Source organism: Vigna umbellata, chromosome 6 (assembly GCF_029865625.1).
Source record: "Vigna umbellata cultivar VRB3 chromosome 6, Vumbellata_1.0, whole genome shotgun sequence".
NCBI lineage: Eukaryota > Viridiplantae > Streptophyta > Magnoliopsida > Fabales > Fabaceae > Vigna > Vigna umbellata.
Window position 1 is genome coordinate 29,034,637 of NC_142170.1, and position 8,359 is coordinate 29,042,995.

Genomic DNA, 8,359 nt, shown 5'->3' on the forward strand with positions numbered 1-8,359 from the left:
ATGAAAATAAAAGTAAAAACTTGAGCCAAAGTATACAAACATAAACTATTTAACTCGTACACAAGATGCTGGCTAGATGTGCATTATATCCATATCTTAATTTACTTTAGAGATGTGTCTTATTCCTTGTACCTTAGTACCTAGTTACTTGTATTCAACTCATTTATCATACTTTAGTAACTCTTATTGAAATTGTCCTGGTTTCAACATAAAAGGACATAGAGATGCGTATATTATTGTGTCCAATAACTTAGTTTGTTGTTAGCAACACAATTATATGCCATCTTATGCTGCATTGCCTTCTGCTCCTACTTTGTCGTTTAATCATCCTACACACAATCACTGTCATTTTTTACATTATTGATCAATGCTTATCACTAATGGTTTTCAACTCACTAATAATCTTGTTCTCATTAGATACATGTATCTGTCACTAAATTGCTATGCTTCTGCTTTTGCTTACTGCCATTTGAACACCAACAAAAGCGATTATCACGTTTTCTCATACAAGAAGACAAATTAAGACGCAAGTCATTTTTAGAACTTTCAATATTTATCTCCATTTAAATTATATCATATCTTGCAAAAACTATTTTCTTTGGATACTCATATATCACATGGAAGAAAATTAAACACTATACATAATATAATTATGTATTAACAATGATCTGGTGCCCTTTTGGTAGAAAGGTTGTATTTTATTGAATTAAAATATGTTTGAAATGTCCAAGGGTGATTCTTAATTTCCCACGAGAAAACCTTTTCCCTCACTCAATCTCACATTGCTTTTTGACTTGAAGCCTAGATAGTAACCCTAGGCTAGTAGCTAGTAAGGAAAATCCGGTGAGGGAGGGTCCATAGAGAGACATATAAAACTGATATTTTGACCAGAAAAAAGGGAATAAAGTAAAGAAATAGTTTTTGCAGAAGAAACAGGCAATTATATAAATGGTTGTGCATACAATATAGATAAGAAGGGAAGAAATAGTGGCGAATTGGGTAATGGGAGACACAGACACACACAGTGGAGAATTTGAGGCAATATAAAAACATGAGACACCCTTCTCACCATATTTGCATCACATAATAATTTAATCCCAATCTAAATGTTAGATCTCAGCATTTTTCTCGAGATGTTCAATGGAGGATAATAAAAGATGGATATATATATAAATATAAAACTATAAATATGCAATGTGAAAAGTCAACGGTCAAAGATTTGCATTACTGTCTCTGTCTCCCACACAAATGTGCACATAACACACTTTTAACTCACATTCTGTCACTCACACACAGATGACATTCCCCAAAACCCTCATAACACAATGACTCCCACTTCCCTATGGCCCTACTTCCCACCTTCCTGCACTCGCCTCACCATCCTCAGATAAAACATTTTCGTCTTTTCATATTTAACACTTGATCAAATCATTTCTTTCGGAAACTTCCAATCTTCAAAATGCAAACTTATCATGGATTTCTTTAATTTATTTATGTATATCTATCGATTACTAAGTTTATAGTATGTTTGAGGAACTAAACATAATAATAATAATAATTTTAAAATTTGTATTAAGAATACGTTTTATTCATTAACCCTTAAAATGCGAGATCTCTCCTCTGTTTAAGTTTAGATAATAAATTTTAAATTAAATGGAAAATAAAAATATTTTTTGAAAAAAATTAAATGAGTTTAACACGATTCATTTAACACAATTGAATGGAACATAAAATTATAATTACAAAATTTCTGTAGTTGGAAAATTTGAATGGTCATTACTTATGGAGAATCTTCTCCATTCCTAGAGTGACATGTTTTCATTATTTATGGAAAATCCTCTCTAATGAGAGCATGACACATGACCACACTCATCAAAGCTCACACTCTTGTTCACCAAGCTAGGTTAAAACTTTGACCACATGGTTAACGCATGCTAATGGACGTCCGTTTGGGTCAACATTAGGTATTGACCTTTATTGGCCTAAGTTGACCAAAACCCTTACACTACTTAACCCAAAATACAAGGCTCAAAACGAAATCCTAGACTACTTAGTCCATAATACAAGGCCTATATTTTTCTACTCTACTATTTGCTCCATGATGGCCTAAGAGAAGAAGAGCTTAGCTTCACCTTTCACTGATGACTCTTCTTGAATTTACTTGGCCATGTTTCTAGTGATTAGACCATTGGCTAGGCATTTTCCATCAACCCTCTTTCGTGAGAAGGATTTGACCTCAAATCTAGAGGCTTTCCATCTTCATCTTGTTCCAAATGTCTTACAAAAGAGGTTAGGTCACAAACATTGAAAGTAGCACGCGCATCATATTCACATGGCAACTCTTGCCTATATCTGTTGTTAATCTTTGGAAGCACTTTAAAAGATCCATCACCACGAGAATTGAATGTGGACTTCCTTTGCTTTGGAAATCTATCATTCCTCAAATGGATCCAAACCCAACAACCTTCTTCAAAAACCACTTCCCTCTTTTCTTTGTTATTGTGTTTGGCATATCTCTCGGTTTAGTGTTGTAGTTGTGACTTCACCTTCACGGCTTCAATCTGCAGTCTATAGCTGCAACTGTGGCATCATGGTTTTCCTCTGTTTTTTGTTCGTGTTGTTGTGCTTTCTGAGTGTGCATTCTACCTCTAGATCAAACAATAAAACTTGTTATTCTCTTATCCTTTTCATACACAACAACTTAAGTAGTGATGAGCAGCATTGAAGCACAAAGATTAATGTAGAATTGAGTGTAAAATTCAATGAAACAGTAATCAATAAAAGCGTAAAAATGAAAGTAAGTAAATGAGTTAGCTTATCTACATATAAATACAAATTTGTACAATAATCAATCTGGTTTAAATGAATATTTTCTTGACTCAAATCCACGGCAGCGGTGCCAAAAACTTGTTTGTGTGCATTTTGCAACCTGAAATATACCAGCAAGTATATTGGGTTGTTGTAGTAAACAAGTGTCATTGATCGAAGTCGTGCCCGAATCAAATTAATATGCAATTAAGTGCATTATAGACTAGGAAGTGACTCCAAGGTCATCTCTCAAGGACCAAACTTTTTGGTTCAGGTAATAGGTCGAACACATGGTGGGAGGTGGTTTTGTGGGCAGTTTGTGACTTGAAATTAACAAACTAAAGCACGAATTCAAACACTAATTGAAAATGGTTGATCACCAGCTCAAATACATTGTTCCACTCAATGATTAACAACAATTACCTACTCCTCTAACCCCTATTCCAACACAAGTTAACCAACTAAGTGAAAACCAACCGAGGCAGTAGAGTCTGAGATACTAACTCGGTTCAGTAGGAATCGAGACGAAATCCTACCCCTTTTTGCCTTGGTTCACAACCGAGGCAAAAAGGGGTAGACTTTTTATCTCGCCAGTATATGCCTCGGTTGAGGAATCACTGCCTATGGGCAAAAATAACCGCTGTCATTTCCCTTAACTGCACTAGTGACGTGACAAATTGTGGATACATGTTCTCAGGGATTGTCCAACATCCACTTTATTTATTTTTCCCATCGTAAAAACACTTCATCTTTTTTCATCACTTCTTTCTAATTTCTTTCTCTCATCCTTCTTTTTATCCATTCTGATTTATACTTCATTGCCCACCATTTATAGTTTCAAATTAAAGATCTCCACACTTCCAAAATCACATTTTCAATGTCTAATAATTCATCACATTTTGCTCATGTAATTTAGCTTTAGTATAATTCAAAACATCTAAATATAGTGTTTGAAATCTAACATCGACTAGAGATAAGATTAATTTAGAATATATATGAGGATGCAAATTTCACCCTATAAATCAGTTTTGTGAGAGTTAGATTTAAAGTTCACTTTTAACATGATATCAGAGTTATGACTATCTATCCTAACAAGATTTATATTTGTTGATTAAAGTATATATATATATATATATATATATATATATATATATATTAGTGTTTATCACAAGTTTATAAAAGATCCTTCAGGTTTAATCCTTTTACTTGTATCATTTTATCTTACTTTCTTTTTCCTTGAAAAACCATTGTGAAATTTAATTATATATATTTAATTACTCGATAGATTTTGCTTAATGGAAGTAAAAAAAGACAAGTTATTTGGGTATTTTATTTTCAAATGACGAAGAATATCCAAGATGCAAACAATTTCAAGATGTTAAACAGTGCAAGCAAAGAATTTATATGTTTTAAAACAACATCAATCTAAAGAAAAAAAAACGATTTGAAAAATCCCGAAGAAGAAAATGCATTTTTTTTCTTAGGGGATACACTAGAAGTGAAAATTGGAGAGATTGATTCTTGCCAACTAGCTAATACAAATAACAAGTTGACAGCTTCGAAATAATGAACTTTGGATTCTTGCTTCAATGTCAAAGCCCTTATCATTCATACAATACACGTACTTCATTAAATTCATCGAACTCACATTTGATTATAAAAACAAATGAACATTTTTTGTTAACAATATTTTATATTTTTGTAGCCTTCTTCGAATATGGCTGATCTGCAACTTGCGAGTAGTGGTCAATACATGCGAATATAATTTAAACATTTTTCCACTTTCAAGCAAGAAATTGTGGGCAAGTGTTTCGTTTATGTGTTGAATACGAGAAAAATCATGTAATTTCCAACAAGAAAAGGTCAAATTATTGTGCAAGTGCATGTGTGAACTCAAGATCATAGCTATAGGTTTTTGAAGGACGAATCAACCACACTTTTGGGAAACATGAAAAACTGAAAAACCATGATGTTGGAATCCAACATTGGAGGTTAGGAAAAAAAATGGTCAAATTAACAAACCGTGTAGTATTTAGGACATTAATTAAGCTCGTGGGATTAATATAGTATGTGTGCGTGAAGCATATAAATTGTGTGGTTGACTCTTAATATATATATAACCTTATTGAACTTCTAAAGGATATGTTAGGTACCGAAATTGTGGAAAAATAATGGAGGTTCATGAGTTACCTCCTCAATCTTCGATCACCAACATGTGTGTGTGTGTTTTTTTTTCTATTTTCTTAGGAATGAGATATGATATGATACGCTTTTATATCATTATCATGCAAATTCTTTTACCCTTCTCGAGACCCCGAATACTAAGCAGAGTAACAATGTCCACTTGTATCTCCTATTTTAATTTTTAATCACTATAAATTTAGGTATTAACTTCATTAATTTCAAATCCATTATCATTTCCTTGCTTATTATTATTACTAGTCCTATCTATTTGTATAATAAAATTTGACTTCAATTCATCAAATCTTATATTATAAGGCTTGTTGGAGTTAACATTTCTCAATATTGTCATTATTTGAATAATATGATTTTGTTCTTTTTACAATCAAATTCATGTCCAAAATTGTATCTTTGACTATTAATTGAATATGCAATTTTCCAGTTGAGATGGTTTATAGAAATCTATTTTTTTGGTAATAATGGATTAAGGATATACTTATTATTGTTGTAGTATAATAGACTCGTCTATTTCACATGTTTTTCTTTCATCTCGTAGAGAAGGTGTCTAAGAGGTGATAATTTTTTTGTTTTTTGTTTTCTTTTTCTTATTTTCTTGTTATTTTTTTCTTTTTCTTTTTTATCAGAGTTAGGAGAACTCAATTATTTCATTTTAATATGTTTGTTAAATCCTGCATTACTTAGTTTATAATTGATTCAATTTAGCAAATTATTTTTAGTTCAAATCATGTATATATAATAGTCTTAAGTAACCGAAGAGATCATTTTGTAGTGTGTATGTAAGTTTTTTTTTAATGAAAAAGCGTAATTTTTAAGAGTAAATGATATGTACATAAAGAATTCTTACATAATTGTTTAATCTAAAATTGTTATGCACAGTTAATATTTACACAATTATTTGATCTAAAACAGCCATGTAAATTATTTGATGTAAAACATGTATAATTAGTTTAACTATATTACAAATTTCGTATTACTTAAAACTGTATAAATGTATAGAAAAGAAAAATTGTTTGTTGCTTATGGCTTACGTCTTAAGTTTGGTTTTGTTAGAAAATGACTCATCGTGATTTTTAAGATCCATCTTGTGCGACATTATTATAAAATATCGTTGCCTTAAGTATCGCGCTACTTATTTATTTCATACGTATTATGCTTCAGGATTACACATATTTTCACATTTTTGAAGCATAATTATATATATATATATATATATATATATATATATATATATATATATATATATATATATATATATATATATTGCAGGTTTCAAGTTGATAATAAAAGAATGAGAGAAAATATGACGAGACGACAATGAGATGGGCACACAATAATATTATCAAAGGATATTTATGATTATGTTACAAATAAATAAAAATAATTAGCTTATTATATTAGACGATAATGCATTGAAAATACATAAAAATTGAAATTCAGCATGCTCTAATATAAAACTATAAAATATAAGTTATTATGTTATACAGATGAGTAGAAGTGGATACGGTTAAAAGGTACTAAAATTACTTTCTCTCTGTATCATGCATAGAGATTTTTATAAAAAATTAATTTATAAATATCTGGTGTATAGGTTTGATTTCACATTAAATTTATAATTGATATCTAATTGAAGTATTAGACGTTTCACATCTAGAGATAAAATCAATAGGTATAAACTTTATAATTAAGTTGATTTTGTGAATTAAATTATACTTGGAGTTCACGGAATGTTACCAACCACACAGTCACCTCTTAACACGTAGTTATCATATTTTATGAAATAATTTAATTTTGATGTTATTCTATATATATATATATATATATATATATATATATATATATATTTGTAAAAAGTTGATCAACTTATATATTATTACTGCTTTTGCATTCTTTATAGGACATATGACAAACCCTTTTTAGAAAAGTATATAGAAATTCTTTTAAGTCTCTGTTTACTTTTATGGACGAAAATATATATTCACTAAAAGTTTGTAAAACATATAAAAAATTCTTTGCTGAAATTTCTCTTTAATATTAAAGAAAGTGTGTGTATAATTTTACTTTTTGAAATAAATAATTAAAATTAAATTATTGAAATAATAAATATATTTTTTTATTTGTTAATTTTATAATAATTGTTTATTGCTATTTAAATGTATTTTAACTTTAATTTATATTTCTAAAAGAAATGATAATAAATTGATGATGAAGTTGAATCATGGAGCTTTTTGAAGCACCATTATGATAGTTGGAATTGGTGAATTATGAGGTTTTTGAATTTAGGATGATGATCTTTTTTGGGAAGAAAGAAAAAATGTGTTATTGTTGTGGCTTGCCAATTACGTACGTACGTGTTGCTTCTTAAAGTAAAACAGCAGACATACTTACACATACAGTTTCAGAATTCAAGTATTATTATTGTATCACTTTTCGTATCATTTTTATTTTTGACTTTGCTTTTCAATACCTAATGGTCGGCTCTTTCCCTGCTTCTTAAGTCATCTTATCTCACCACAATAAACGCTAAATTCAAACAAAAACTAAACACAAATTCAACAACCCTACTTTTCAATCTTAACTACACTTCATTTATTCATGTCAATTTTAATGCTATTCATACTCATCTATTTTATCCTTATTAATTTAAGGGTTAAATATGTTTTTAGTCCCTAAACTATTGGCCGTTTCTGGTTTTCGTCCCTCTTTCAAAGTAAGATACAATTTGGTCTTCATTCTTTTCGAAACGTTCGTTTTAGTCCTCGGAATTTTGGTTTTAGTCCTTATTTTATTGCTAAATGAGGACCAAATTTTTAAACGGTGTTAGTTTTCGAGGACTAAAACGAACGTTTTCGAAAAGAATGAGGACCAAATTGTACCTTACTTTGAAAGAGGGACGAAAACCAAAAACGGCCAATAGTTTAGGAACTAAAAACATATTTAACCCTTAATTCAACTACAAACAATGACCAAATGCATTCAATATTCTAAAAATAATAATTCTATTTGATTGGAGAGGAATTTTATGTTGCAAAATAATTTTTTGGGAAAATAAAAATACAAACAAAGACCTCGAAATGGTTATGTTATGCATGTACGACAATCATGACTCCAAATTTTTCAGTTTTGTCTGCCTTGGTACAGTTAGGTTAACAACACTTAGACAAATTAATTTGAGAAATCTTCACCTAAATTAAACTTCTCCACAACTTTATCTAATGTATTCAATTTCTCTCGATTCATGAGTTCATACAATGTGAATTATATGACTCTTCTAAAGTCGTGAATGCATTTATTTTATGCGATAAAATGTAGTTATTGTCATTAGTTAATTGACAGACTTCGTAGTCAATGA